Here is a 23,824-nt window from a genome sequence, read left to right on the forward strand (position 1 = left end):
GGTTATTATATTTGGCAATTTGAGAAGCCAGCTCACAGTAGGCTGAGGAGTTAATGAAAAGTGTGAAGTATAGATACATCTGTAGGCTTTCAAAATGCTTAACTGAGAAAGGAAGGGAAGAGAGAAGTCTTAACTTTATGAAGATGCAGTGCTGATACAGAGCTAAGATGAGAGAGATTTGGTGATATATTGATATTTAGGCTGAGTGAAAAGAGTGAAGAGATGCATATCTGATGAGGCAATGTCTAAGGGGACATGAGGGAGTGGGTCCCAGAGTAGGAGGAAAGAGGTACTTTTGGCCTTCTCCAAGGAAAGTGCTATATTTATGAAGTGAATATATGAAAATATGGTAGAAAGGGGAACAATGGAAATCTCAGGCAGGATGATGGTTACATGGATGGCTGTGGTCACCTCCTCAGAGCACTTAAGTCCCAGGCTGACATAGCCACTGTAGTCCCCAGTGGCGACAAGTTCTTTGAACCTTATCCACTGCTCAGCTTAAGTATGTTTTTATACAGATACAATTTTCAAAACCTCATCCTTGATGGATGTCTTCAGGAGAAGTCAATATCTCAGACTCCTTGATGGGCAGAGGGACACAACTAGTTTTTCTATTAGGTGTTGCTCAATTATCTGCTTTTCTCTATGCTTTTCTTCTTCTTCTTTTCCCTCTCTTTCCTCCTCTCAAAATTTAACTTTGGTTATTTTTCATTGTCCAAATGCACATTCTAACCTTGAGCCTACTTAACCTTCCAGCTTCACAGCTCACCACCAACTGGCATTCTCTTCCATATCTAATATTTTCAGCTTTACACGGTAAATCTGATTGACTTAGCTCTACTTTTCCTGTGTAGTCTTTCATACCAAAGCATGTTATAGGCTTCCGGTGGACTTAATGTTGTGTTACCTTAGTGTTACTTACTGACATCTATCTGTGGTATGAAGAGGTAAAAGCATACGGTCCATTGTTTGCCGGGTAAAAGCTGTGAGAGACAGAAGATCCTCCTGGGGAGAATCTGATAGAATAGACATTCCACAGCACCGTTTTTGTAAAGCAGAATTTAAATATCTGCTTCAGCTCATTTATTTTACTCCTTGAACAGAGTTCTTTTTAAATCCACTAATACTCATATTAACCAACTTTGATATTGCATTTTCAGCCTTGGTGCTTATGGTATATAACTTCTAATTCATCTCAACTTTATATGCAAGCATATTGAGCTAAAGTAATCATATTCACAAAGTGTCTGTGTAGTCAAAGCCATAAATGTGTAAGATTTCATTATAGCAAAATAGTAATGCAAAACTGTAGACAGTAACATAGTAATTCAAAGAGCCTAGCATATATTTATAGTTGACATTGCACATTGGGTCTCTTTCTGCCTCACTTAACTCTGGGATTAAGATTTGAACCTGATCTCCTTGTCCTTGACTTTATCTATCTCTTTTCAAGAAAACAAATGATTTCTGTCTAAAGCTAATTATAATTTACATGCAGTAAATTTACCAAATTGCTTCCAGATCTGCACTTTTTTAAGAAGTAGACTAGAAAGAAATATTTGTTCTTTAAAAAGAATCACTGTGTTTCTCTAAATGTACATTTTCTTTAGCTATGTATGCTCAGTTAATTTCTTTTGGTTTAAAATGGTGCCTAGAGAAACTTGAATAAGTTAGAATGGACATTGCTTTCTGCAATTACCTTACACTGTTCAAATTTATTTGTGAAAACTGGCAGAAACACAACTTTCTGGGAAAAGTTTTTGTTGTTGTTGTTATGACTATGAGTTTGGGCAAACTCCGGGAGACAGGAAAGGACAGGGAAGCTTGGCATGCTGTGGTCCATGAGGTTGCAAAGAGTTGGACACAACTGAACAACAACAAAAGAAGAGAGGGACTATATAATTTATCTCCTGTTTCAATATGGTTTGATCGGCAGTGGCTGATGTAGGGCTGTTTTGAGAAAAAAATCAAGAGTGAAGAAAGAGGGTTATAGGTAACTGTTCCTTAGTGATCTCTGCTGTACGTATGGAATGGGTGCTATGCCTCCCATCCCAATATTAATACCATATCAGAAATAGATAAAGAACATTTCTACTAAAAACAAACATGTCCGTAACAAACAAAATTTGAATAAGATAAAGCATATATGACTCTATGTATTGATATATACTCTCATGTATGACTGCATATGATTCTCTGATCCACTTACATATAGACTATCCAATAAGTTACCAGAGGCTTTTGAAGTGGGAAAGGCATACTCTCATTCTCTTGCTTCCACTCAAGGGGACTATTTGGATATGAGGACAATAGGGCCTTGTGTTGCTCCATTTCCAAGTACAGATCCAAAATAAAACTCCTAATAATATAACAAGACTCCAGATGCAAAGGAAAAATAGCCTTTCTAGCTTAAGGAGGGTAGAGTGATAAGACGCTATAGAATGGGTCCTGAGGTTGACATACTACCAGATCTGAGGCAAGAAGTTGAAGACAAGAAGTTAAAGAAAGGAAAATTGATACCATCTTGACTTTATTTTTCTGGGCTCCAAAATCACTGCAGATAGTGACGCAGTGATTAAATTAAAAGACGCAAGAAATCAAAGAGGACACAAACAGATGGAGAAATATACTGTGTTCATGGATTGGAAGAATTAATATAGTGAAAATCAGTATACTACCCAAAGCAATCTATAGATTCAATGCAATCCCTATCAAGCTACCAATGGTATTTTTCACAGAACTAGAACAAATCATCTCACAATTTGTATGGAAATATAAGAAACCTCGAATAGCCAAAGCAATCTTGAGGAAGAAGAATGGAACTGGAGGAATCAACCTGCCTGACTTCAGGCTCTACTACAAAGCCACAGTCATCAAGACAGTATGGTACTGGCACAAAGATAGAAATATAGATCAATGGAACAAAATAGAAAGCCCAGAGATAAACCCACGCACCTATGGACACCTTATCTTCGACAAAGGAGGCAAGAATATACAATGGAGAAAAGACAATCTCTTTAATAAGTGGTGCTGGGAAAACTGGTCAACCACTTGTAAAAGAATGAAACTAGAACACTTCCTAACACCATACACAAAAATAAACTCAAAATGGATTAAAGATCTAAACGTAAGACCAGAAACTATAAAACTCCTAGAGGAAAACATAGCCAAAACCCTCTCCGACATAAATCATAGCAGGATCCTCCATGACCCACCTCCCAGAATATTGGAAATAAAAGCAAAAATAAACAAATGGGACCTAATTAAAATTAAAAGCTTTTGCACAACAAAGGAAACTATAAGCAAGGTGAAAAGACAGCCTTCAGAATGGGAGAAAATAATAGCAAACGAAGCAACAGACAATTAATCTCAAAAATATACAAGCAACTCCTGCAGCTGAATTCCAGAGAAATAAACGACTCAATCAAAAAATGGGCCAAAGAACTAAACAGACATTTCTCCAAAGAAGACATACAGATGGCTAACAAACACATGAAAAGATGCTCAACATCGCTCATTATTAGAGAAATGCAAATCAAAACCACAATGAGGTATCGTTTCACACCAGACAGAATGGCTGCTATCCAAAAGTCTACAAGCAATAAATGCTGGAGAGGGTGTGGAGAAAAGGGAACCCTCTTACACTGTTGGTGGGAATGCAAACTAGTACAGCCACTATGGAGAACAGTGTGGAGATTCCTTAAAAAACTGGGAATAGAACTGCCATATGATCCAGCAATCCCACTGCTGGGCATACACACCGAAGAAACCAGAATTGAAAGAGACGCGTGTACCCCAATGTTCATCGCAGCACTGTTTACAATAGCCAGGACATGGAAGCAACCTAGATGTCCATCAGCAGACGAATGGATAAGGAAGCTGTGGTACATATACACAATGGAATATTACTCAGCCATTAAAAAAATACATTTGAATCGGTTCTACTGAGATGGATGAAACTGGAGCCCATTATACAGAGTGAAGTAAGCCAGAAAGAAAAACAACAATACAGTATACTAATGCATATATATGGAATTTGAAAGATGGTAACGATAACCCTATATGCAAGACAGAATAAGAGACACAGATGCATGGAACAATTTTATGGACTCTGAGGGAGAAGGTGAGGGTAGGACGTTCTGGGAGAATATCATTGAAACATGTATATTATCATATGTGAAACAGAACACCATTCCATGTTCGATGCATGAGACAAATGCTCAGGGCTGGGGCAATGGGATGACCCAGAGGGATGGGATGGGGAGGGAGGTGGGTGAGGGGTCCAGGAAGGGGAACACATGTAAACTCATGGCTGATTCATGTCAATGTATGGCAAAAACTATTACAATATTGTAAAGTAATTAGCCCCCAACTAAAATAAATAAATTTATTTAAAAAAAAAAAAGACGCTTACTCCTTGGAAGGAAAGTTATAACCAACCTAGATGGCATATTAAACAGCAGAGATATTACTTTGCCAACAAAGGTCCGTCTAGTCAAGGCTATGGTTTTTCCAGTAGTCATGTATGGATGTGAGAGTTGGACTATAAAGAAAGCTGAGCACCAAAGAATTGATGCTTTTGAACTGTGGTGTTGGAAAAGACTCTTGAGAGTCCCTTGGATTGCAAGGAGATCAAACCAGTCCATCCTAAAGGAGATCAGTCCTGGGTGTTCATTGGAAGGACTGATGTTGAAGCTGAAACTCCAATACTTTGGCCACGTGATGTGAAGAGCTGACTCATTTGAACAGACCCTGATGCTGGGAAAGATTGAAGGCAGGAGGAGAAGGGGACGACAGAGGATGAGATGGTGGGATGGCATCACTGGCTCAATGGACATGGGTTTGGGTGGGCTCAGGGAGTTGGTGTTAGACAGGGAGGCCTGGTGTGCTGCGGTTCATGGGGTCACAAAGAGTTGGATATGACTGAGTGACTGAACTGAACTGTATAAGAAATAAGCAGGAACGTGATGATGGTGAGTAGCAGAGAAGATAATATGGGAGAGAGGAAAGAGAGAGATCAGGCACCATGTTGGGGGCCTGCAACTTAAATGTAGTTGATAGAAGATTCCTGATTCTGGGGAAGTAGAATTTTTAACAACAATGGTTCTAGCTTTCCCTTCTATGACATCATGTAAGTTCTCTTTATCGTCTCTGTCTTCATAAACAAACAGTGTAAAACAATCAGCATAACATTTTGGAGGAAAAGACACTTGTTTATGTAAGCTCTATTACAAAAACCAGATCCACAAAACCCTATACTGTAGCTATTGTAAAATTTCTCTTAGGCCTTATTTGGTCCACATTATTGCAGATCACCTCCTAGGAAGCGTAGATTTCTGTTTCTTGTGATAGGGTACAATTTCCACTTTCCCGAAAGAATTCCTTCACACAAGACTAGAAAGGTAAGGTGGACTTTTTTTCTTTTATTTGTCTAACTACTATAGAGTGAACTAACTTTTAAGAAATATTTTTTCCTCAAACCTATTTAAAAATAAGTATGCATTGGAACTTCCCTGGTGGTTCAGTGGTTAAGAATCCACCTGCAAATGCAGGGGACACAGGTTTGATCCCTGGTTCGGGATGATTCCACATGCCACAGAGCAGCTAAGCCTGTGCACCACAACTACTGAGCGCAGGAGTCACAGCTACGAAAGTCCATGTGCTCTAAAGCCCATGCTCCACAACAAGAGATGCCACCACAAAGAGAAACCCATGTATCACAATTAGAGAGCAGCCCCCTCTCACAACAACTGGAGAAAGCCAATGCACAGTAATGAAGACTCAGCACAACCTAATAAATAAAAAAATTTTAAAATGCATATTTGTGCATTATATTCACTACTATACTCCCCGTGATCAAAAACAGTTTTTGACACTTAGCTGGTGTCCAATAAATTCTTGTTGAATAAAAAGCAAGTAAAAATTTTATGAGATAAGTTAGTTTTACTACATGTGATGCAATCTGATATAATTTAGACAAGTTGCTGACATACTTAATTTTTAAAATGTGAATCAACATCCACTAAAATTAGTATATGACTGACACGTGGTCATGATTCACAATTTGAGAAACATTGATTTAAACAATAAGGATGGGATTTCTGTGTCCAGCATGATTACGTAAGCCAACTATAGCCATATTTTCTACTAATTACAACTAAAATATCAGCGAAAAAAAAAACTATCTGAGGACTCTGAAAGTTTATTTTTTGAGGAATGGATTCAAAACTAAAGGCACAAGTCATGTTTCCCACTTGTATTTTCTCTTATGCTTTGCTGCAAGGGTAGATCCCAGTTACAGAACAGCATATAATGGAGTGGATACATGAGGGGCTAAATCTTCAATAGAAAGTCCATCCTTATAATCAGAAAAACTAGCAAAAGAGGCTCTGGGGACTGGAGAATGAGGAGATAGTCTCAAAGCAGAGAGAGCCAGAGAAGAGATACTTTAATTCTGTGTATAAACTTGCAGATATCTTGGGCTCATTTTTTTTTTTTTTTTTTACTGTAGACAGGCTTAAACAAACATAGAATGTGTTTTTTAGAACTGAACCAAGATATGAACCATCACTCACAAAAAGTGAGAAGTTTAACAGAGAGAAAATATAAGGAACCAAATAGAGCTGAAGATATAATAGCTGAAATAAAAATACACTAGAAGGAATCAGCAGTAGATTTAGATGATTCAGAGGAACAGATCAGAAAACTTGAAGACAGAATAGTGGAAATCACTGTGTCTGAATAGAAAAAAGAATTAAAAAAATTGAAGATACTTTAAGAGATCTTAGGGACAGCGTCAAGAGTACTAACATTTACATTATATGGGTCCCAGAAGGAGAAGATAGAGAAAAGAGGGCAGAGAATATATTTTAAAATATAATAGCTGAAAAATTCCCTAACCTGGGAAAGAAAATAGACATCCTGGTTCAAGAAGTTCAGAGAGTCCCAAACAGAAACAACCCAAAGAGTATCACATCAAGATATATTGTAATTAAAATGACAAAATTAAATATAGAGAGGGAAAACAACAAATTATATACAAGGGAACCCCCATAAGGCTATCAGCTGACATTTCAGCAGAAACGCTGCAGGTCAGAAAGGAGTGGTATGATATATTTAAATTAATGAAAGGGAAAAACTCACAACCAAGAATTCTCTACCTGGTAAGGCTATTATTCAGATTTGAAGAAGAGATCAAAAGTTTTACAGACAAGCAAAAGCTAACTGACTTCAATAACACAAAACCTGCTTTATAACAATGTTAAAAGGACTTGTATAAACAGAAAAGAAAAGATCACAGACATAGGAATATTAAAATTACAAAAGAAAAATCTCATTGGTAAAGGTGAACATATCGTAAGTAATAGATCAACCAGTAGTAAAGTTACTAGAAAGGTTAAAAGACAAAAGGAATAAAATCATATCTATCCACAATAAGTAGTTAAGGGATGTACAAAATGAAAATATCCAAAATATGATGTGAAAAACAGTAAATGGAAGGGGAGGAAAATTCAGGGTTGTTAGAATACTTTCAAACTTAAGACATACGCACACACACACACTCACACCCTGCATGGTAACCACAAACCAAAAATCTGTAACAGACATACACACAAGGAAGAGAAAAGAATCCAAACATAAAGAGAGTAATCAAGTCACAAGAAGAGAGCAACAGAAGAAATGAACAAAAAAAGAACTATAAAAACAGTTCAGTTCAGTTCAGTAGCTCAGTCGTGTCCTACTCTTTGCGACCCCATGAACCACAACACGCCAGGCTTTCCTGTCCATCACCAACTCCCTGAGTCCACCCAAACCCATGTCCATTGAGTCGGTGATGCCATCCAGCCATCTCATCCTCTGTCGTTCCCTTCTCCTCCTGCCCTCAGTCTTTCCCAGCATCAGGGTCTTTTCCAATGAGTCAGTTCTTCGCATCAGGTGGCCAAAGTATTGGAGTTTCAGCTTCAACATCAGTCCTTCCAAGGAACACCCAGGACTGATCTCTTTCAGGATGGACTGGCTGGATCTCCTTGCAGTCCAAGGGACTTGCAAGAGTCTTCTCCAACACCACAGTTCAAAAGCATTGATTCTTTGGTGCTCAGCTTTCTTTATAGTCCAACTCTCACATCCATACATGACCACTGGAAAAACCATAGCCTTGACTAGACGGACCTTTGTTGGCAAAGTAATGTCTCTGCTTTTTAATATGCTGTCTAGGTAAACAACCCACAAACCATTAACAAAGTGGAAATATGTGAAATATGTATCAATAACTATATTAAATGTTAATGGACTAAGTGCTCCAATCAAAAGATAGCTGAATGGATACAGACTGAAAGTGAGGGGATAGAAAAGGGTATTCCATGTGGGTGAAAATAAAAACAAAGCAAAGGTAGAGTTACTTATATCAGATAAAATAGACTTGAAAACAAAGACTACAACATATATGCAACCAAAAGACACCTAAATACATAAAGTAAATATTAACAAACATGAAGGAAGAAATTAACAGTAACCCAGTAGTAGTCCAAAGCCCTCAAGAATATTAACAGATTAATCTAGCATATTAAAAGGATTATACATCACAAACAAGGTAGATTTATCCCAGGTATGCAAATTTAGTTTAACATTTGAAAAGAAATTCATCATATAACTGACTAAAAAAGAAAAATCACATGATTATATGGAATAAATGCAGAAAAAGTCCTTGGTAAAATCTGACAACATTTATGATAAAAAAAAAGACTTTCAACAAAATAGTAATAGAGGAAAACTTCTACCTTAAAAAGAATACCTACAAAATTCCCCTGTAGCTAACATCACATTTAATAGGGAGAAATGTGAGTCTTTCCTTCTAAGATCAAGAGGAAAGCAAGGGTGTTCCCTGTCATAACTGCATTTCAATATCATACTGGAAGTCCTAGCTAATGCAATAAGTTATAAAAAAAAAAAAAAGATATAAAAGCTACACAGCATGAGAAGGAAGAAATAAAACTGTCTTTGTAGATAACATGATTGTTTATGTAGAAAATCCGAAAGAAATGGTTAAAAACAACAAAGCAAAACAGATGCTGGAACAAATAAGTGATTATAGCAAAGGTGTGGATAAAAGGTTAATGTACAAAAGTCAATCAGTTTTCTATATATCAGTGATGAACAAGTGGAATTTCAGATTAAAAACACATTGCTGTTTACATTAGCTTTCCCCCAAATGATAATTTAGGTATAAACCTAACAAAATATGTATAAGATCTATATGAGGAAGACTATAAAGCTGATGAAATATATCAAAGAAAAACTTAAATAAATGGATAGATATTCCCTGGTCATGGATAATAAAACATACTATTGTCAAGATGTCAGTTCTTACTAAGTTGAGCTATAAATTTAACATTATCTCAGTCAAAATTCCAGTGAGTTATTTTGTAGATATAAACATACTGATTCTAAAAGTCTGCATGGAGAGGCAAAAATCCAGGATAGTCAACTCAGTTTTGAAGCAGATCAAAGTTAGAGATCTGCCACTATGAAACTTCAAAACTTACAATAAACTTCAGTAATCAGGACAGTGTTATGTTGGCAAAAGGATAAGCAAATAGATCTATGGAAGAGAACACAGAAACAGACTCCTTTAAATATAGTCAACTGAGATCTGACAAATGAGCAAAGGAGAAAAAAAAGGAACAAAAATAGTCTTTCAACAATGGTACTGGAACTTCTGAACATCCACATAAAAAATGTCAGTCTAGATACAAACATTACACACTTCATAAAAATTAGCTCAAAATGGATCACAGACCTAAACGCAAAATGAAAAACTATAAAACTTCTAGAAGATAATATAGGAGAATATCTAGATGATTTTTTATGATACAAAACCAAAGACATAATTCATGAAAGAAATAATTGACCAATTAGACTCACTGAAAATAAAATCTTCTGCTCTGCATAAAATGATATAAAGATAATTAGAAGACAGGCCAGGGACTGGGAGAAACTATTTGCAAAAGAAACATCTGATAAAGAAAATACTGTTGTTAAAAATATGTCAAAGTGGACATCAAGATGGCAGAATAAGATGTAGAGTTCACCTTCCCACACAAACATATCACAAATGTATCTCCATGTGGAACAACCCTCACTGCAAACCAACCCAAAACTGGCAGAAGAACTCTTATACAACCAAGGCTGTAAGAATGATACACCTGGGCTTCCTTGGTGGCCCAGTGGTAAAGAATCCACTGGACAATGTAGGGGACATGGGTTCCATCCCTGGTCCAGGAGGATCCTACATGTTGCAGAGCTACTAAACCTGTGCACCACAACTATTGAGCTAGCACTCTAGAACCCATTAGCTACAACTACTGAAGCCCTTCTCTGTGCTCTCAACAAGAGAAGCCACTGAACCACAAAGAAGAGTATCCCCCACTCACCTGAATTAGATAAAGCCCACATCAGCAACAAAGACCCAGCACAGCCAACCATAAATAAATAAATAAATACAAACTAAAAAAAAAGAAAGAAAGAAAGAAAGAAAGATGCTCACAAAAGTGTGTCTGAAGGGAAGAAAAATAATCAGATAGGGACCTGTGCCCCCGATAGGAAAGTGGAGACTGCATGAGCAGACACCCATTATGGGGAGTGGCTGAGTTGAATCACAGCCTGGGCATCCTAATCCTGGGGTCCAATGTAGAGGGACAAGTCCCCTTGTCTGGTTGAAGGACTGCTGGGTCAGTAGAAAGGCTGGAGAAAGCTGGACTCTGTTCATAAGGAGAGAGGTCTTCCACAGCAGTTGCTGGGTTTCCTGTGACTACCACTCTGCACACCTTAGCTCGAGCTGAGCAAATCCCACTCTCTCCAAGCCACAGTGTGGCACTAGATCTGTGGCTAGAACCAGGGAAAAGACTTGACTGTGGGATGCAGAGGCACCCTGGCCCTAGAGTGGAGTTGGGGTAGAGCAACAGCCATTTTTGGTGCTTATGCAGCACCACAGAAGCTGCCAGAATCTCTGATGGCAGCCATTCTACTACAGCTAACCTCTTGATATATGCCGAAATTTCACGTGGGTCCCTGCCAGCCCTGTTAAGCACTTTCACAAAAGGCTGGGGGTGGCAGAGGCAGGGGCAGTGACCAGTGGCTATGGGAGACAAAAGAGGCTTACACCCAAGCCTGCATATGAATGGAGCTCCAGATGCCTACTCAAGAAGTACACTGGGCCTCTGTCTGTGGGGGCTGGGGGGCACTCACTTCAGCACTCCCCTCCTCTGGGGCAAAGGTCCTGGTATGGGGAGAGGGAAAATACAAACTTAAAGGGAACAAAGGTAGCTCAAGCCTGATGCTCAGGGCTTCTGCTGCAACAACTTGGGCTCAGACTCCACCCCTGACAGGGTGGTGATGGCCACTAAGCAGAGAGGAAGTCCAGCCTCACACCCAGCACAAGGACTAGCCCCCTACCCCAGCCACACCCTCTACCAAGGTGATAGCTGCCTGCACAAATTGAGAAAAGACACAACTGGTGTCCTCATCAAATCCAGCCCTGCCACCAAAGACACTGAGCACACAGTCTGTAGAAGAACACTCTCACAGGAAGACATCCCTTCAAGAACTGAAATAGGCAACTATTTCACCTAAATTAATAGAGGCAGAGAAAGTTAAGAGGAGCTTCACAGGGGATTTCTACCAAACATATAAAGAAGAACTAATACCTATCTTTCTCAAACAATTCCAAAACATTGCAGAAGTTGGAACACTCCCTATTTCCTTCTATTAGGCCACTATTATCCTGATACCAAACCCAGATAAAGACACTACAAAAAACCCCCAAAATGACAGGCCAATATCTTTGATGAATACTTTAAAAAATCTTCAAGAAAATATCTTCAGATGGTAAATATTCTTAAGATCCCCAAACTGATTTATAAAAATCAATGCAATCGCAATCAAAATTCCAGTTTTTTGTTTTTGTTTTTGTAGAAACACATTTTCATAGAACTTTGATGGAAATACAAAGGAGGTAGAATAAACAAAGCCATAAAAAAAAAGAAAGTTGAAGGATTTACCCTAGTAAATTTCAAGACTTACTATAAAGTTAGTTTGCTATTGATGATAAAATGGACACATTCATAAGCAGAACAAAACAAAGAGTTTGAATGAGAAAAAATAATCAACCCTTACTATACACCACACATAAACATTAGTTTAAAAACAATCTGAATGATCTAATCTAAAATGATAAAATTTCTATAAGAAAATATAGATGAAAACATTAACCTGTATCCAGAAAATATAAATAACTGTTTCAAGTAAACAATAGACAAATATTTTAATGGAAGATGATATGCTCAAAGTTGTTAATCATCAGGGAAATAAATACAAATTAAAACCACGATGAGAACTCACACAAAATAATGTCTAAGATTTCAAAAACTGACGCAAACTGGAACCAACCCAAACGCCCATCCAAAGAATAAATCCAGAAGTTTTTGTATAGTCAGACAGTGAAAACTATTCATCAGTAGAAAGGAAGGTATTTTTGGGCTTCCCTGGTGGCTCAGTGGTAAAGAATCTGCCTGCCAATGCAGGGGACACAGGTTCAATCCCTGGTCTGAGAAGATCCCGCATGCTGCAAAGCAACTAAGTTGTCCCTCATGCTGCCACAACTACTGAGCCTACACTTGTGCTCTAGAGCCCGGGAACCACAACTGCTGAGCCCACGTGTCACAGCTATTTACGCCTAGAGCCTATGCTCTGCAACAAGAGAAGCCACTGCAACAAGAAGCCCATGCGCCGCAAGGAAGTGTAGCCCCCACTCACGGCACCTAGAGAAAGCCTGCACAAAGCAAAGAAGACCCAGCACAACCAAAAGTAAATAAATAAAATTATAAAATGGGAAGATATTATCAATACACATAAATACTTTAGTGAGTCACAAAGTGGTTATGCTGAGTGAAAGAAATCTGGATAAAATAGAGCACATGGTCTATAATTCCACTGGTATAATACCCTAGAAAATGCAAACACATTTATAGGGACGGAAAGATCAGCAATTGCTTGGAGACTGCCTGAAGGGAGGGATGGATTACCAAGGGTCACATTATAACTTTTGGAGGTGATGGAAATTTTTTTTTTTTTTGATCGTCGTGTTCACAGGTGTATGTCACTCAGTTGTGTCTGATTCTTTGCAGGCCTATGGACTGGAGCCCACCAGATTCCTTTCTCCATGGGATTCGCCAGGCAAGAATATTGGAGCGGGTTTCCATTTCTTTCTCCAGGGTATCTTCCCGACCCAGGGATCAAACACGCGTCTCCGGCATCTCCTGCAGTGGCAGGCAGATTCTTTACCATGGAACCAATACTATGTCAAAACTGATCAAACTATAGACTTTAAATATATGAAGATTTATCTCACTTATATACCTTAATTATAAAATGAAACAATATCAGTGGACATTCCCTGTAGCTCTATACCAAACAAAAGCAAACCTTGTTTCTCCCTCAAAAAGAAAAAAAACTAGAATTTGATGCTAAAATATTAATTTTAGGGAAGTATACTAAATACATATAATATGTATATAAAGAAATACATATTTAATATTTATTGTATACATTAAATCATAAGCTTCATGGAAGATAAGAATTAACCATAACATTTGTATCTCTGTCTTCCATTGACCTGGAACAGAGACAGTAATGGAATTTTAATGCCTTTTTATGAAAGCATCTTATATTAGACTAAAAAAGTTGGGGCAGTTTATCCCACCTCTCCTATTTAAGATCTACTGAAGAGTGTCAAAAAGACCAAAAATACATAAAATATATTAAGATGAAAAAAGAATGGAAAGTTACCCAGAAACATATCAATAAAACAAAAATATATCTCTGCTAAGAACACCATCAGGGTACTTTCAGGATGTACATTTATAAAAGCCTTTCAACTGAAACACACACACACACATGCTCCACTTTTATCTTTGCAATAAATGAAAAGGAGAATCATAAATTGGAGACCCCTCACACTGTATTTAAAAGCAACCTACAATTAACTTTAAAACAAGTTACTTTATCTAGACTAACTGAAGGGTAAAAGCTTTGAAAAAACTCAGCTGTTCCAGTCAGTGCTTTTATGCTTTTAAGTAATGGGTCATGCTTAGAGATGCTCTATTTTCTGCCCTACACCAGGAAAACCTGTGTTGGGCTGTGACTTGAAACCCTATGCCCCTGCACATTTGTTAAGTTTGAATTCCAGCTGATGATCTCTCGGTCACTTGAAATCTTCCCCTAAATTTTTGTTGTTGTTGTTATTGTCCTTTGGCTGATGTTCTCCAAAAACAAACTCCTGGAGAAACTCGGTTTTTCCTCCTAACGCTGACTGAGGAGAAATGCTGCCTGTTGTTTGTTGATTTTTAACTCCTCTGGGTGGCAGTGGAGAGGCTGAAGCTAATGGATTTGTCTCAAAACAGAGGGTATTTGTACACAGTTTTATGTTACACAGTACATCAGACACTTCAAATTCCAAAGTGCTGTTATAATTTTTAAATAAGACATCACTGAAATTTAGTCTTAGTGTAGAACATTCCAGTCCTCCACAAACATTTATGAGCTCCATTTTTTTCCACTTATTAAATAGCAATCTTCCTGGCACATACATCGTACTGTGCATTCTAGCCAAATAAACTACTGTCAGATGAAATTAGTTAAATTTAATGCATATTTCATGCAAGGTTGCAAACAAATTTAATACCAACTATAAATAAATAAAGATCTTTTGATGTTAGAATGTGAAATTTCAGTCATCTTGAATTTTTGAGTCTCAGTACAATTTAACATTGATTTGTTAAAGTAGTGTGCATTTTGATTGCCATTAGATCTAGTGATATGATACACAGAGACGATTTTGCAGCTGTGGAAAGGATTACCGATAGTTTTGCCCTGCCAACAGTTACCACTCTGAAAGAGCGTGAAATACTGCAGTTCATTGCTCTGTGTGAACATAATCGTTATACTGAGCTGCCTTGTAAAGAACTGTGATCTTTGAACTTTGGGAGTTGCTTAGGCACTGCAGAAATGAAAGAACAGTTAAGTGGGAAAGTTTTAAAATTGGCATTGCAAAACAACTTTCCTCAAATGATTACACTGAAAGAAAAAAATGAGAGGAGACACACTTCCCATCAATTTTCATTTTTCTGAAACTCAAGGAATGAGATTATAAAATTAAAAATTAAATTTTTCTATCAAACAGTAAGTATCTAGTTTGGGGTGAGTAACAGAACTCTCTCACTGGTACTTTTTATTTCTTTGACTCCCTTCATTCATGGAGAGATTATGAGGAAAAGCAAGTAGTAAGCTTAGTGCCTGTGGATTTGGTGCCAAGCAGCTTCTGTGAAACAGAACAGAGAACATTTGCTTCTCTAGCAAGTCCTCCTAGGAGTCCACATTATCTCCCTAAAACACATCCTTTATGTTCTGTGGAGTCTCAAGTTCACTGCTGAAATTCAGCCTCGTTACCAGAGGAGGTTCTGATCTGCAGTGGGAAAATACCTCCTTACTTAGAACATTCGTAGATCACAAGCATGGCAGGAATTTGTCAGTTATTGATATCATTTATTCATTTTTTAAAAGATTGTATTTATTCATTCAAGGAGTTTGGAACTATTTCATCATATTCTTCACTCTATCCTTCATCTTCCTCATTGTTTTATTCATTTATTTTATTTAAACCCCACTGTTATTTTTTCTTTGAAATCATTTTCATGATGAACTATGGAGCTAAGGGTGTTAGGGTGTAAGGGGTTTGTTAAGTCACTTCAGTCGTGTCCAACTATTTGTGACCCCATGGATTGTAGCCCACTAGGTTTCTCTGTTCATGGGATTCTCTAGGCAAGAATACTGGAGTGGGTTGCCATGCCCTCCTCAGAAGGGGCTTTAAGGATCATCTAATCCAATATTCTCACTTCACAGTTGAAGAAATGAGGGTTCCTAAAGCTAGTTGCAGAGCCCAGAACTAGCTTTCTGAGTCCCCAGCTTATAGTTAATGCTCTTTCTGTCTTTCCTTACTTGCTCTCAAGACACATGATCTCTCCGTTTTGGGGGGTGAGGAAATTTGGGCTAAGTTTTTACATTGGCAGTCTTATGTGTTATAATGGAAAGGCATCAGTAATCCTGCTTGAAGCAACATTTCTTCATTGCTGGCAAGTATGCAGGGAATTTCCACCATTAGATCATCATCAACAACAACAAAAAAAGATGTCTACTGTTTCTTATGAATGGATGTTGGGTCCAACACAAAGATTTGCCCTTTGAAAACTCCTACAATGATTCTGGCAAATGGATATTCTGTCCCTTGATCCTTACCCTTTGACATTCATTAGTCCCAACTCATTTCATCAGATACAAGGAAAATTAGAGTCATCTTTTCTTAGGATATTGGTCACCAGTCTTGAAGAATGTACAAGGGAACTTCTGATATTATACTTCCTAAGTGTGTAGATTGCACAATGGTTCTAAACAAACAGATACTGCATTAATGGTTTAGAAGTAATTGGGAGGGAAATAGGAAGGAATGAAAGAAGAAAGGAAAAAAGATAAGAAAGACAAAACTAATGGGAAAAAAGAAGGTCTGAATATCATTATGGCCAAAATGACAAGTTCTATGAGCTGATAGAGCCATACAAAATTTGTCCAGACTAACAAAGGAACTCAGCATTAAAACGAATTTTCATTAGATTATTTTTTTAAATAAATTTATTTTAGTTGGGGGCTAATTACTTTACAATATTTTAGTGGTTTTTGCCATACATTGACATGAATCAGCCATGGGTTTACATGTGTTCCCCATCCTGAACCCCCTTCCCACCTCCCTCCCCATCCCATCCCTCTGGGTCATCCCATTGTCCCAGCCCTGAGCCTTTGTCTCATGCATCGAACCTGGAATGGTGTTCTGTTTCACATATGATAATATACATGTTTCAATGCTATTCTCCCAGAATGTCCCACCCTCACCTTCTCCCTCAGAGTCCATAAGACTGTTCTATGCATCTGTGTCTCTTATTCTGCCTCGCATATAGAGTTATCGTCATTAGATTATTAAATGAGCTTTTCTTGAGTCCATAAAGATAAAGAAATTGGAGTTAGGGTTTTTCTCAGATAATAATAACCAAATAAAGTGAACAGAGAACTCATGAACTTTAACCACAGCTAGAAATTTCCCTATCTGGTGCATCAGTGTCTTCTGGTCACAAGTGGGTTTAGGACTTCCTTGTTCCTCTACTGCTTTAGCATAGGTGGAATGGAACACATGGATTCCTTTTATTTATTTATTTGTCTATTTCTTTGTAGTTTTAACAAATTTTATTTATCTATTGATTTTGGTTATGTTGGGTCTTCATTGCCAGGCACGAGCTTTCTCTAGTTGAGGGGAGTGGGGGCTACTTTCTCTAGTTGCAGTGCGTGGACTTCTCACTGCAGTGGTTAATCTTGTTGCAGAGCACGGGCTCTGGGGCACTCAGGCTTCAGAATTTGTAGCTCACAGGCTCTAGAACATGAGGGCTCCAGGCTTAGTTGCCCTGCTGCACGTAATTGTCCCAGACCAGGGATCAAACCCATGTCCCCTGCATTGGCAGGTAGATTTTTAAACACTGGACTGCCAGGGAAGTCCTATTTCTTTGTAATTTTTTTCTTTAAATTTTTTTTTAATTTATTTATTTTTAATTGAAGGAGAATTGCTTTACAGAATTGTGTTGGTTTCTGCCAAACATCAACATGAATCACCCATAGGTATAAATTTCCTAATTCAGTGTCCTTGAAACTTCAGTGTTGTATAGATAAAATGTTGTCATCCATGATGAATAGAGTGATAGCTTCTGGAATCACCGTATAATAATGGAAAAGTAGGTCATGCTGGTTTTTTGTTTTTGATATACATATATATTTTATTGAGCTATAATTGACATACAGCACTGTTTAAGTTTAAGGTATACAATATAGTGATTTGGGTGACATACATTATGAAAGGATTATCACAATAGGTTTAAGTGACATCCATCATCTCATGTTGTATCTATATTAAAGAAACAGAAAAAACTACCAGGATTGATTATATCAGGGAATAATTATATCAGGAAAGGAGCAGGGATGAAGTCAGAATCTCCAGGGTAGACCTTGATAACTGGATGAATGATGATGACATTCAATGGACAAAATACACTGAATAAAGGAGCACAGGGGTAAGAACTCATTCGGATTTGGAGACGAAAAGTAGGACAAATGTGGGAGATTTGGCAGGTAGTTTCATATATAGGTCAGAAGTCCAGTGAGTCAGAAGCCCAGTGAGAGGACTGGGTTGAATAGAAGATTTGGGGATTGTGAGTTTAGTGATACAACTGAAGCAATGAGAATAGAAGCTACTGCCTATGGAGAGTATGAAGTTGAGAATTAATGACGACTGAAGGCTGACATTGGGAGAACACCTACATTAATGAGATCCTCAGGAAAAAAATGCACATTTGACTTCTATGATGTAGAGGAATAGCAATTAGCTAAGATGGTGGTGGTCAGGTTCTCTCCCCATGTCCTCTCACTGTCACCCCACATTCTATAAACAATGACTTTGCATGGTTATGTAACAGCTGAGCTCATTTAGAGCAATGCGCATCCGCGCCATGATGGACTCGCTTGGCTGCTGCTGCTGCTGCTGCTAAGAGGCGTCAGTCTTGTCCGACTCTGTGCGACCCCATAGACGGCAGCCCACCAGGCTACCCAGTCCCTGGGATTCTCCAGGCAAGAACACTGGAGTGGGTTGCCATTGCCTTCTCCAACTCGCTTGGCTACATGCCCCCTTTGTTCTGTACACCTTTATAAGCACCACCTGAAAATTGCTTGCTGCTGCGGTAGTAGCGGCCATTAGAGAATAAAGCATGTCTGCAGTTCCTATGGCTCCTCAGACTTTTTCCAGCTTCCCCACTCGAGCTTTGCCTACCCTGGGTTCAGCGATCAGCAAGACTTATGGTGACCAATTTTTACCTATTGAATAACAAAATAGTAGCTATACTGTGTAATTAGCTCAATACACTGTTTGGTCTCCCATACTTTGATTCTTTTAAAACTAATATATATTTCAGTAAGTATCAAATGACTCTATTCCTATAAGTATATTCAGCAGCATCATCATAAACAACAAAGTCAAAGCTCTAATGGCTAGATGGAGTGGATCCGATTTGCCTCCTACACCAAATTAGTGACATGTGTATGTGGGCTCTTATCTCATTAGGCTCGTGATGTCTCTACAGCAGGTGTCAAAGCAGCAATCAGGAAAGCTGATTCTGGACTTCCACACAGCTGGCATTCTTCATCCAAGCACATGGCTTCATTCTTCCTTCTTTCATTCTTTATTGGTGCTCTGTCTTTGAACACTTAACAAAAATATTTCAAAGACATGTAGCAATTATAAGATATTCATTGACCTGCAGCAACAGAGTTAAAAGTAATAAGGGTTGCTATGAGTTAAAAGCAATTATGCTGTTTTTAAGGAAGCATATAAACTGAGTCACTGTTAGATCCCTGTGAACAGTTTGTTTAGAATACTTTAAAAAAGATAATGGATAAGAGGGGAAAGACAGTGGAAGTAAATTAAAAGAAAAAAGAGTAAGTAAAGTTGCACTATGTCAACCGTCAAGTATTATTTGGCTATACCCTGAGAGTTAAGACATATTTTATTTCTCTCATATCTTAGAAATATTTTAAGTGTTCTGTTTGCTCTGTAGATTTAATGCAGTTAGAGGTCAGGTCTCTGCTATTGTCTATGCTAATCTCCTGCTATTACATGCCAGTGAAACAGGATATTATTTTAAGATTAGAAAGACAGTTTGTTTATTTTACATCCACATTTGGGGAAGAATACACTGTAGCCTCTTATTGCCATAGACTGAGGATCACTGCCATGCACAGAGTTATAGCCATTCATATCAATTTGAAGGCTCATAGGACCACTAGAGCAAAATTCATTCTCTCAGGTTGGAAGCAGAAGTGGTGTGCCCACTGAATAAATTCATACTACATACTTAATCTAAAAAACAAGATACAAATTGACTCTTGATCCGAGGGGGAAAAGGATCATAAATTCAGTTGGTCATGCAATCGTGTCCGACTCTTTGCAACCCCATGAACTGCAGCATGCCAGGCCTCCCTGTCCATTACCAACTCCTGGAGCTTGCTAAACTCATGTCCATCTAGTCGGTGATGCCATCTAACCATCTCATCCTCTGTCATCCCCTTCTCCTCCTGCCTTCATTCTTTCCTGGCATCAGAATCTTCTCTAATGAGTCAGTTCTTTGCATCAGGTATCCAAAGTACTGGAGCTTCAGCTTCAGCATCAGTCTGAAAAGGACCATAGTCAAGTCACAAGGCATCTGTGCCTGGACAGCTCTTCCCCATCTTTGGTCATAGCATGGCTGACTTGATGTTATCCAGGCCATTTTCCTGTCTACAGCTTTGTCTGTGCTGTGACAGCTGTGCCTGTGTACCTTGAGCAAAGAGCAAAGGACTGAAGGAAAAGAAACACTTGCTCACAAATGTCTTGTCTTAAAACTGGGATGTCACAACACAGTTACACCAAACCTGTCACGGGGCTATGTGGGCAATGGTACCCGGAACAATGCTCTTAGAAACAATGTGTTTCTAATGACTTAGCCAGTGTGACACTACTGAGTGTCACACATATTTTTTTTAAGTTGGGATAAATTTTCCTGTTATCTCAGGATACCTAGTATGACTGGAAGCTTTTACCTTACAGTACAGTTTCTTTTATTTTCATAGCATTTATAATTACCAAATAATTGTTTCAAAGATTGATAGTCTTCTTCTGCGTGCAGTTCAATTCAGTTGCTCAGTCATGTCTGAATCTTTGAGACCCCATGGACTGTAGTGGGTCATTATTTACTGCTTTAAACAGATTGAAAAACATATATCTTGAGATAAAAACTCTTTGCACAAGTAAATCAATCTAATCTAAAGTGGTTTAAATGTGTCTATGTTATTTTCATACTGTGAAAGAGAAATTTTAGGTCTAAATAAGTAGGGGTAGTATCTTCAACTCTGAATTTGAGGAACTTTCTCAAAGTATTCTGTCACTTTTGGAAACTGACTGGGTTTTTTTTTTCCTGCAGTTACATTGCTATAGTTCTCTGGCCAATTCCAGCTTGTTGCATCTGTCTTACTGCACTGCCCAGAACATCTTGAGGCAGCAGATGTTCTGCTGAGAAATTGATGTGATCAGCATTCTGAGTCCTATCCATCTTCATTTTAAAGGAGGTACAATTTGACCTATTATTTTTTTTTACATTGGATGTGATGTCTGTGTAAAGGGAAGATCCTCATCCACTCTTCTCTGGAATTCTGGGGCATATTTAACATTATTTTCCAAATCTCTTATGTGAACTAATACATCAGTATCTTTCATTATTGATAGTTTGACCTACCGGTCCATTATTTTGAAATTCTGCTCCATTTTGCAGAGTATTATTTGAAGTAGTTTACAGATGACATGCTTGGAAAATACAGAATGTGCTCACCAAATCAGCTAAGAGGAAAACAACTTTAAGGTTTATTTATGACCTAAAGCATAGACTTGGATTAAAAAAAAAAATTGCTGTATAGTGACATTATGCATGCTTTCAAAACCCATTTGTCTTTATGTCTCCTATATAAAATAGAAAGGGAAATATTTTTGTCATTTAATAAAAGAAAAATGGAAACATAAGTGTGCATAATCCATACAAAATCATATCAATAAGCCTGATATTCACAGTTGTCTTGACTCTACCTTTGTGCTGCCCTTTTGGACATGGCAAATATTAAGTACCTTCTAATCTATCATGGTGCCCCACGGATGAACAACTGAATGACCTTCTTCTCATATCCTTTTCACTTTAATATCTTTTTACTTCCATGTTAATATCTGTCTAAATGCTTCAGATTATAATCATATTTTAAAAGAGACTTTTGGTGGCTCAGCAGGTAAAGAATCTGCCTGTGATGCAGGAAACTCAGTTTTGATCCCTGTGTCAAAAGGGATCGAAGAGAATAGCAACCCACTCCAGTATTCTTGCCTGGAGAATTCCATGGACAGAGGAGCCTGGTGGGCTACTATCCATGGGATCACAAAGAGTTGAACACGACTGAGCATAAAACTAAATTCGGCAGCTAATCTATAAAGAAAAATATATAAGATGTCTATAAGCTATTTTTGCTATTTATACCACTGGGTACAAAAATTTAATTGCAAGAAATATTATTATTCAAATATGAAGCAGTATGGGATAAGGTACATTATGCATTGTACATCAATTTGTACACCGTATTAAATCAAATCCTTGCTCCTCATCAGATATTCTTAAACATATTACCAACATTTATAACTATCTGAAATTACTGCATTTACTTGTTGATTCATTATTTATCTCCTATCATGAATATGTAAATTCCAGGAGAGTAGGGACTTCTGTTTTTCCCATTGCTGTATCCCAGGTGCTATATCTCTAGCACTGACACAGACAAGATAACCAGTAAATATCAGTTGAATGGATAAATAGATAAATAAATGAATGCTATATATCAGGATCTGCATGTGGGGTCTGGAAGATACCTATATCTTCCTTCTAACCATTTTATTTAATAGTTGGAAAAATGGAGTTTGAAGGAGATGAAATAGCTTGTAGTAATCTACCTGGGATTATTAATAGTACAGTGGGTACTAAAATATGGTCTCTTAATTCCTGGTCTAGTGTACTTTCAAATGCAATTGAACTTGATCATGAATGGTGGTGATTTTTTCGATGGAAATGATAGAAATTACTTCTCCAATTGGTTCAAGTAGAGATCCTAATTATAATACATTATAGTAATTAGACTGCTGTGTATGAATATATGTACACAAAGAACTGGTGAATGAAGATACAAATTTGAGTACACTGTCTAATAATAACAATTAGTTGTTGTCTAATAACAACTATGTGCACTATATCTATGCCAATTAATAAGAGCCAATAGATGTAAATGGTTATAAGTTGAAATAGATTTGACTTTTTCTATAAAGTTAAAATTAATAAAGGATCATTCTTATTTTAGCTCTTAGAAATTCTGCTTCTTTCTTCTTTTTAGATAGTGTTAGCTTCTGGTATTAATTTAAACATTGTTTGGAGTTATTTGTTATTTATTCAAAGACTTTGTATCACAGTATAAATGTCCACACACAAAACTTCTCATGTCTTCTGATAAGTTAGTCTCCTTGAAATCCTGTCTGTTATTTCTTCTATCTTTCCTATGCGGATACCATCCCCCAAAGAAATATATTGCTCTTATACTTTTTAAAATATTAATTTACATTTTTTACAGCGATGAGTCATTACAAATATATTTTTATAGATAGCTTACGATCACTGATGATAGGTAAGCTGGAAGGAAGTCTCCTGAACATTCCAGGAGGTAAGGGAATATTTCAGGTCAAAATCTTTTCACAGTGTAACGACTAAGACTTTCCACACTGTAACTACAGAAGGAGAGAACTTTCACCTGGAAGTAGCATCCTATTCTGAGCTTTCTCCCAGACTCGCATCAGTTAAACTTTCTTGACTTTGAAACTTTGTCATATAGTTCATTAACAGACCTTTTTCTAAATTGATTGAAAACCTAGTATAATGTGATGTCCAGGTTAAAATTCAATAAGAAATACCAAGGAAAATATCAGTTCTATATCATTTTCTTTGATTTTCACTTTTTGAATATTTGAACTATGTCAATCTTTAAAGGGCCTTGTGCTGATAGGACCAAGTGAAAA

At 37.6% G+C, this 23,824-nt stretch overlaps 1 long non-coding RNA gene across 1 annotated transcript in view; it reads left to right on the forward strand.

Moving 5' to 3' along the window:
- Positions 1-5,159: 5,159 nt before the first annotated feature.
- Positions 5,160-23,824, forward strand: part of LOC145546541 (uncharacterized) — a 34,188-nt gene continuing 15,523 nt past the window's right edge. Inside the window, exons 1-3 of the long non-coding RNA XR_014082996.1 lie at positions 5,160-5,402; positions 13,182-13,230; positions 21,156-21,300. This is a non-coding gene — a long non-coding RNA (uncharacterized LOC145546541). The remainder of the gene's footprint in view (positions 5,403-13,181; positions 13,231-21,155; positions 21,301-23,824) is intronic.

This window comes from Giraffa tippelskirchi, chromosome 4 (genome assembly GCF_054371585.1).
Source record: "Giraffa tippelskirchi isolate mGirTip1 chromosome 4, T2T-mGirTip1v1.2.pri, whole genome shotgun sequence".
In the NCBI taxonomy this organism is placed as follows: domain Eukaryota; kingdom Metazoa; phylum Chordata; class Mammalia; order Artiodactyla; family Giraffidae; genus Giraffa; species Giraffa tippelskirchi.